General features: G+C 48.3%; 1 protein-coding gene across 1 annotated transcript in view; it reads right to left on the reverse strand.

Annotated features, from left to right (window-relative positions):
- Window positions 1-1,022, reverse strand: part of CHST8 (carbohydrate (N-acetylgalactosamine 4-0) sulfotransferase 8) — a 108,509-nt gene extending 107,487 nt beyond the window's left edge. Inside the window, exon 1 of the mRNA XM_011982315.1 lies at window positions 946-1,022. The gene's annotated coding sequence lies outside the window, so the exon portion shown is untranslated. The remainder of the gene's footprint in view (window positions 1-945) is intronic.
- Between the last annotated feature and the right edge of the window lie 8,186 nt (window positions 1,023-9,208).

Consider the following 9,208-nt stretch of genomic DNA (forward strand, 5'->3'; position numbering starts at 1 on the left):
AATCTCCAAATCTCTTTTATTCAAAATTCTGCAGAGCTCTACCCACCAGGAAAAAGATGAAAAGCCTTAATTTTTATCATTTGATTACAAAAATATAACTTTGTATTTTGAAGTACCCCACAAAAAAAACCTCTCAAATTATTCAATATTCAAGTCTTACAAATTTTCCTTTCCCTCCCCAGAGATTCTCATATACTCGCCAGAGGGTCACGTGATCTGTTCTTCCTCCCCTCCACCTCCCTGGAGAACTTCTGCTCTCCACAACCACTTCTGCCATAGGTCAAAAAATTCCACTATTTTTCCAAACCCTAATTGCTCAGAGGCTATCTTTCCCCGCTCACCAAGCCCAGACACCTCTTCCCATTTGAGACATCTCTGGACAAGCCCAATATCCAATATGGCGGAGGTTGTACGTTCCCCCAGCTCCACAATGAAGGCCAACGAAGGCTCTCCCAAGGAGGGCAGAGTGTTAGGCAGTGTGCATGGCATGGAAAACCCAGGGTCCCCAAGCTATACAAGCCTCCACCCCCTAGCAACAATCACATAGATGCAATTTAGTTAATTCCCTTCCACACCATCTCAACATTCCTGGCAGCCTCTCATATAAATACAATAGCAGAAGGGGCAGAGTCATGGGGATGAAAGGACCTTGGGACCATTCTTTCTCCAGCAGAGACAATCAAAACCCGAGTGTCAGATGTGCTGTCTGACTCATTCATTCGGGGTTAGGCCCACTCTCATTCTTTTCCTCAGGCCCTGTTGTTTTAGGATAGGAAGTGACTGTAAAAACGGCTGATATTTTTCCCCCGACACAAGGGCATAAATCACTACGTCTTCGGCGCTTTCTTTGTGGTATCGATTCTTCTGAGAATGAAGGCAGAGGGTTCCGATATGGCATCATCTAATATTCCCTCAGCTTGATTTATAGATTTCTTTGTGCATTACCTGAACATAAATGAGTCTTGCATTATTTCTTGTGTACTTGTCAAATTAAGGTAAGATATTCTTGTTGACCTTTAAACCTAAAAAAAAATAAATAAATGTGTCTGAGACGTTTTCCAGCAAGCATTAAAATGAGCTGGGCTCTCAAATGCCCATTAAGAGGATGTAATTATGAGGGGGTGCGTCGTCTGTGCTGCGGGTAATGATTTAATTTTAGTTTTAATGCATTCGCTCAATGGAGGAAAAGAAAACAAGCCAGTTACGAATCATCTCGCAAAACAGACAAGAACAATTTGGCACCGTTTGTTCCTTAATTTACCAAAATGGGAAGGAGCTGGGGGAGCTTGCCACCCCAGCCTTCCAGAAGGAAGGAACACTTCTTGAAAGGTGCAGAGAGAAGTGGCAAAGCAAGAACCAAAATAGAGACAAGGTGGCCGTTTGCTGCGATGTTATCAAACAGAACCAGTGCCAGCCGTCGGGCTGCGCGAGGGTGTGAATTGGATCTGACTTCAAGCAGGGGAGGAAATTCCGTTTGGGGCTGCAGGAAGGCTTTCTCCTACGTTATTTCTCCCACTTCCCTTCCCACAGTCGGACCTAGACCCAAGGAAAGGGTCTCTGGGCAACATCCACTTGTGGCTGACCACCGTTGGCCAGGACACACGCAAAGGGGATGAATGCACCCTTCACCCTCTGTCTACAAACCCCGTTTTTCAAGGTGGGGTGATGCCGGCTGCAGCCTCACTATGTGCAAACCTAGGTGCCTTCTCATGGGTACCAGATGCATACACACACCTGTGATCACACAGGAGCTGGCCCCCAGGCTGGCTTTGGCATCCCTGGGGTCCCTTTCAGAAAAATACCACCTAACTGTAATCCTAGCACTTTGGGAGGCAGAGGCAGGAGTTCAAGATCAGCCTGGGCAACATAATGAAACCTGTCTCTACTAAAAATACAAAAACTAGCCGGGCGTGGTGGTGGTGTGTGCCTGTAGTCCCAGCTACGCAGGAGACTGAGACAGGAGAATCGCTTGAACTCGGAAGGCGGATGTTGCAGTGAGCGGAGATCACACCACTGCACTCCAGCCTGGGTGACACAGCAAGACTCCATCTCAAAAAAGAAAGAAAGAAAAACAAAAATACCACCTAACCACCACTCTCTAATTAAGTCTATCTTCAAATCCCACCAAGATAACAAGAGAAATTCCACTGGTCATGCCACCTATTCCCCTCTCCTCCCACTCTCCAACCTCTCCCGGCACCCTCTTCCCTGATGCCCAGCCTCTGGGCTCCATCAGCCACCTTCCCCAGACCCTCCCACCTTCTGGTCCCTTCTCTTCTCTGCAGTGTAACTCTGCTGGTCTCTGCGTTACCCCGTCCCCTCTTCCTGGACCCGTGAGCTCTGCCTCCTTTTTGTCATCACTCTGATTCTAGAAATGCGACGCAGACAGAATTCTCCCCGTGAGGCTGGGAGGAGGAGACAGCAGAGTCCTCATCTGCTAGTGACTGTTTCTCTGCCACATCTATTTGCAGGATCCACACACGTGTACACACACACACACACACACACACACACTCAGCCTGGAGGGCTTCCATGGGCATGGAGGGGAGGAGAAAATGCATCTTCCCTATGGGTACCCCCTGACTTTCACAGTCCTGTGGGGCATGAAGAGCTAAGTTCCAGATATGACTGCTCCATCTCCAGCCACGTGACTAATTAGCGTGGTCTACATCGACGGGCACTAATGGGCCCTTCCTGTTGTGCAGCCAACGTTGCTTCTTTCTCAGGCCCCAAGGCACCTGCGCAGACATGATCCACGAGAAAGCTATGTGGGGCACAGCAGTTTCTGACACCCCGTCCCGGAGCCAGAGGCCTGCCTTTCGGCCTCCAGCTGCAGGGATGCCACCTGTCCCCTCCCAAACCTGAGGATGTCATTTTGTCATTTGTCCACCCCAGTCTGACCTTGTCTGCTGCCTGCCCAGAGCTGGGTGGGCCACTGGGGCCCTGATCACTTTCCCAGATGCCCACTGAGTGTGGACCATGTGCCAGCTCAGGCTTGAGGGAGGCCTGCCCATCCCATCCACCCTCCACCCATCAGGAGTCACAGAGGAAGTGGTCCTTGGGGGACCCTGCTCCTGGGTTCTGTGGCCCCAGCCTCACCCTGGTCCAGCGGGAAGAGGCTACAGGATTGTACTTGAGAAAAGCTTTTTTTTTTTTCAGTTTTGAAGATAAACAATCCTTTCAACATGCTAATTCTGATTAAATGTCCAACACATTTCCATTTGCCATCTTCCTCCATTTCCATACCCATCTGTGTCTTACAATCCATTAAACCAGTGTTCGGCAAACTGTAACCCGTGGACCAAACCCGCCAGCCACCTGTTCCTGGAAATAAAGTTTTATTGGAACATAGCCATGCCTGTTCTGTGTCATCTGTGGGTGCCTTCACGTTATGATGGCAATTGAGTGATTTCCACAGTGACCTTTTGGTCCATGAAGCCTAGAATATTTACTCCGTGGTCGTTTACGAGAAAATCTGCTGACCTCTGGCCTAAACTACAAATATAATTCACTTATAAATAGTCTGTCTGGCATAACAGATGCTAGTAAGGATATGGAGAAAGGGGAACTCTTGTACACTGTTGGTGAGGATGTAAATTAGTACAGCCACTATGAAGAACAGTATGGAGATTCCACAAAAAACTAAAAATAGAACTACCATATGATCCACTCCTGGGTGTATATCCAAAAGAAAGGAAACCAGCGTATCACAAAGATATCTACACTCCCACGTTTATTGCAGCACTAGTCACAATAGCCAAGATGTGAATCAACCTAAGTGCCCATCAGTGGATAAATGAATAAAGAAAATATGGTACATACACACAATGGAATAGTATTCAGCCATTAAAAAGCATGAAATCTTGTTATTTGCAGCAACATGGATGGAACTGGAGACAATTATGTCCAGTGAAATAAGCCAAGCACAGAAAGATAAATATCGTATGTTCTCACTCATATGTGGAAACCATAAAATTGGATCTCATGAAGACAGAGACAAGATTGGTGGTAACCGGAAGCTGGGAAGGGGATGGGGCAAGATAAAGGGGAAAAAAAGCAAATATATTCCCAACCAATTTTAGAAAACAATTTGAGATATTTAAGTACATGCATAAAAAGGGCAGTATAATTTTTAAAAAATCATCTGTCAAATAACCTTTTGAGATGTCCAGCAAACTTTTTTGGGTAAGTCACTCAACACAATCACTCAAAGAAATAAAAAATGAAAATCCCAGAAGCTCAGGGTAAACCACATAGATTCCCAATTCTAAATCTATATATCTCTTTAAATTACACAGGAATGCGTTCTCACAGGAAAAAACTTCAAACAATACAGTGGAAGTGAAGATTCCTTTGAAAGTCACCCCAATCCAGTCCACTCTGAACTGCAATCATTGGCGTAATTCCCTTCAGACTTCTAGATATGAACTTACAAATATGCACAGGACCAACAGTGTGGCTTTGTGTGTGTGTGTGTTTTAGCCATAAATGGTGTATGTATGTACATATTGTGCTACAGTTTGCTTTTTTTCACTTAATAACACTGTTCAGACATCTTTCCCAGCAGTGCATATGAACCTACCTCATGTTTTTTAATTTATTTATTTATTTATTTATTTTTGAGATAGAGTCTCACTCTCTCACCCAGGCTGGAGTGTGGTGGCGGGATCTCGGCTCACTGCAAACTCCACCTCCTGAGTTCAAGAGATTCTCCTACCTCAGCCTCCCAAGTAGCTGGGATTACAGGCACCTGCCACCATGTCCTGCTAATTTTTGTATTTTTATAGTGACATAGTTTCACCATGTTGGCCAGGATGGTCTCGAACTCCTGGCCTCAAGTGATCCGCCTGCCTCTGCCTCCCAAAGTGCTGGGATTACAGACATGAGCCACTGCATCTGGTCCCTCATGCTTTTTAAACATTTTTGGGGTACAGGGTCTCACTATGTCATCCAGGCTGGAGGCAGTGGTGCCATCACAGCTCACTCCAGCCTTGACTTCCTGGGCTCAGGTGATGCTCCCACCTCAGCCCCCTGAGTAGCTGGGACCACAGGCACGAGTCACCAGGCCCAAATAATTTTTAAGTTTTTTGTAGAGACAGGGTCTTGCTATGTCGCCTGGGCTCGTCTCGAATTCCTGGGCTCAAGTGATCCTCCTGCCTTGGCCTACCAAAGTGCTGGGATTATAGGTGTGAGCCACCTGATGGTTTTTAACGTCCAGAATATTCCAAAGTGTGGGTGCTGCAAAGTCCAATCTCCACACACATAAACATCTGAAGCATCCATAACCAGCTGTTCTTCCCAGGAAGAAGGATCCTTTGTCCACAGGTCACTTCAGAAAGTGACTTTTCAGTGGATGGACGGCGGGCTCCAGCCACACATCCCATCCGTTTGAAGATACCTCCACTCTGGTATATAGGAGAGTCCCTTGGTCTTCCTCTACAACAAAGGCACCATCACGGGGTCTTTGTGTGACCCTGAGCCTTTCCTGGCAGAGCCCCTAAGATCCATGACTCCATACGCCCCATGCAAAGAAGTCTTTGAAAGGAGAATCACTGTGAATATAAACGACTGTCTCAGAAGCTTGACTTTTAAAAAAGGAATGTGGATCTGGCCCTTGCAAATATAAAACAGATTGAGAAGCTGAGCTTTGTGAAGTGACTTAAACAGGCATTCTGATTTGGCACCCGCTGGGAGCAGTGCAGCAAAGGTTGGCGTTCGGGAACAGGCAGAACCCAGGGCTGGGCTCAGGAACAATCCTCCCTGTCACCTTCTCCTCTCCTCCTCTTCCCCTCCTCCCTTCACTACCTCCTCCCTCCTGCCCCTCCACCTTTACCTCCTGTTCCTGTTCCAGGAACCCTCACTGAGCACCCACTATGCACTGGTCAATGGGTAACGCTGGGACTCCAGGCTCCCCCACACAGCATTCCCAGTGGGGCAAAGACAGTCCCTGAGCCAGGGACCACAGCATTGCCCTGGTCTGTGCCGTGGAAGGCCCCCGTGCTAGGACAAGCAAAGACGAGACCTAGAGTGGAAAGGCAGTAGGTAGGGGAGGGCACTTCCAGGCAAGGATGTAGCTGGGTGGGGGGTGATGTATGAAATTGTCCTTTCAAGCTGGGTGCAGTGGCTCACACCTGTAATCTCAGCACTTTGGGAGGCCAAGACTGCCAGATCGCTTGAGTCCAGGAGTTTGAGACCAGCCTAGGCAACATAGTGAAACACCATCTCTACTAAAAATACAAAAAGTAGCCAGGCATGGTGGTACGCATCTTAGCCCCAGTTACTGGGGGCTGATTCGAGAGAATTGCCTGAGCCCAAGAGGTCGAGGCTGCAGTGAGCCGAGGTCATCCCACTGCACTCCAGCCTGGGTGACACAGTGAGACTCTGTCTCAAAAATAAATAAATAAATGAGAGGAAAAAATAAATTGTCTTTTTATTTATTTATTTTTGAGACAGGGTCTCACTCTGTTGTCCAGGCTGGAGGGCAGTGGTACGATCCTATCTCACTACAGCCTCAAACACCTGGGCTCAAGTGATCCTCCTGCCTCAGTCTCCTGAGGAACTTGGACTACAGGCACACACCACCATAACCACCTATTTCTCTTTTTTTTTTTTTTTCTTTTTTGTTTTTTGTAGAGATGAAATCTCCCTATGTTGCCCAGGGTGGTCTTGAACTCCTGGCCTCAAGTGATCCGCCCACCCCAGCCTCCCAAAATGCTGGGATTAAAGGCATAAGCCACCGTGTGTGGCTGAAATTGTCCTTTTAAAAAGACCTCTTGGGCTGCTGGTGAAGAACAGGTGAGAGCCAGCTCCTCTGCCCATCCACTCTGCCCATTCAGGGGAAGCCAAAGGAGCAAGGCTCCCCCGTGCGGTGGGGGCAGGAACTGAGCAGCCTACAGGGCAGAATGTCATGAGGCATGGGCATCATCTCTTTCCTGATGGCCCAGCCATGGGGGGCTGGACCACCCACTGTGCAAAGGGCTCCATGGACCCTCCCTGGGGAAAGACAGAGGGGCTCTGTGGGTGGGGAGCTTTGCTTCCAGAAGTTACCTCCATAAAGGTGACCTCCACAAGGGACCAGGGACAGAGGACTCAGGTGAAAATCCCGCTGGGTTGCACACATGAGCTGAACCTCAGTTCAGGGCTTTGTTGTGAGAACTGAATGAGATAACATACTGATGTTTAACTGCCCAGAATATTCCAAGGCGCAGGTGTTGCCAAGTCCAGTCTCAATGCACACAAACATCTGAGCATTCGTAACCTGCTCTCCTTCTTCCCAGGCAAGGGGATCCCTTGTCCACAGGTCACTTTGGAAAGTGAGACTACAGGTGCACACCACCACATCCAGCTCATTTATTTTGTTTTATTGTTGTAGAGACAGGGTCTCCTGAACTCCTGGGCTCAACCCAATCCAGTGCTGGGCATGTCAACCAGCCAGCCAGACAGTAGACCAAGTCCCTGTGCCTTGCAGACAAGAGGGGGCGTAAGAAGTCTCCCTCCAGAACCCAAGCCCCAACCCCAGGCCACCAAACACACAGGCCAGGCTGCTAGTGATGTAGGACAGGTGGGCCCCAAAACTGGGGCTTAGCCTGGGAGGGTCTTTGGCTTCTTCACACACCCTTGAAAAGAATTTAAAGGTAAACAGGTGGTGTTAGACAGTAATCTTTTATTGAACAGTATGGTTCCTTGTGAAGCAGGGCTAACTCACAGGCAGTGCACCCAAGGCATTGGCTGTTGGCAACCATATTTATATGCATTTATACCCACTTTTAATTGCATGCAAACTGAAATTGAAAGGAGGCAGGTTAATGCAAATCAAAGGGTGGGTTACTTAGACCTTTGCAGGAAAGGGGCAGTAACCTCCGGGTTGCCGATGTGAAAGGGGCGGCAACTTCCGGGTCACTGCCATGGTATTCATAAACTGTCATGGCACTGGCAAGTGTGTCTTATGCTAATGAGCAATGAGGGCAGCCAGGGACTGCTTTTGTCACCATCTGCTGGTTTCTACCAGTTGCTTCACTTCATCCTGTCTGGACCAGATCTTGTTTTGGTCAGCAGGGTTGTGACCAGAAGCGAGTCCTGCCCATCTCCTACCTCACGAGCACCACCCAGCTCTCTGCCCCCTACGAAGGGCATCAAGGGGGCTGGAAGCATTCCTTCCTTCCAAGAGCGGCGTAGGAATGGCCAGCATTCATCTCCAGTAAGCGTGAGGCTGGAGCTAAGGAAGGAGGTTAAGCTGAGTCGTCAGGAAAAGAACTTCCAGGCCTAAAAAAGCAGCTGCAGAGGGGATCTAAGAAACGGTACAAATGGCAACTAGCATCGTTGGTTGAATTGCTTTCCCTCCCCAGTTTCCACCAAAAAGAGCAAAGAGATATGAAAACAGGGTGAGGGATGGGGCCCGTATCCACAGAGGAAAGCTGGTCAGACACAGCAAGGCGCCCTGCAGGCCACCACAGACAGCATGTGAGGAAGGCCAGGCAGCCCCTTAGGGGCCAGGAAGCCTGGCGGAGCCCAGGGCCCGACTCTGAGGTCCCCAAAAGCTTTAGGACGATGCCAGGGATCAGCCCCGTGGAGTAACTGCCACGAACAGGCACCTGTACGTCTCACAACATAGCTCCCAAGTCTACAAAACAAATGATTAGGGCAAAAGAAGGTGACTTGATAAATCCCAACACATACCGTTTTTAACACTCTTTACTTTTATTTTTATTTTTAAACAGAGTCTTGCTCTGTCACTCAGGCTAGAGTGCAGGGGTGCGATCATGGCTCACTGCAGCCTCCACCTCCCCGGGCTCAGTGATCCTCCCACCTTAGCCTCTTGAGTAGCTGGGATTTCAGGTACATGACACCTTTCCTGGCTATTTTCTTTTAATTTTTGTAGAGACAAGATCTCTCCAACTCCTGGACTCAAGCAGTCCTCCCACCTCGGCCTCCCAAAGGGATTACAGGTGTGAGCCACTGTGCCTGGCCTTAACACTTTTTAAATGAACAAATTGTGCAAACAAAATTGAGATTATTAAGGCTTCAACAGATACAATCTGGCACTCCCTCTCCCATTTTTGTGCTCAGCAAACAGAACATAGTTTACTTACAGATTGTTTAGCAAAATGGGCTTATACTGGACTACAGGATAAAAATCTCAATCGAAGTCATTACCTGGCTGGTCACGGTGGCTCACACCTGTAATCCTAGCACTTTGGGAGGCTAAGGG

Source organism: Mandrillus leucophaeus, unplaced genomic scaffold (assembly GCF_000951045.1).
Source record: "Mandrillus leucophaeus isolate KB7577 unplaced genomic scaffold, Mleu.le_1.0 Scaffold238, whole genome shotgun sequence".
In the NCBI taxonomy this organism is placed as follows: domain Eukaryota; kingdom Metazoa; phylum Chordata; class Mammalia; order Primates; family Cercopithecidae; genus Mandrillus; species Mandrillus leucophaeus.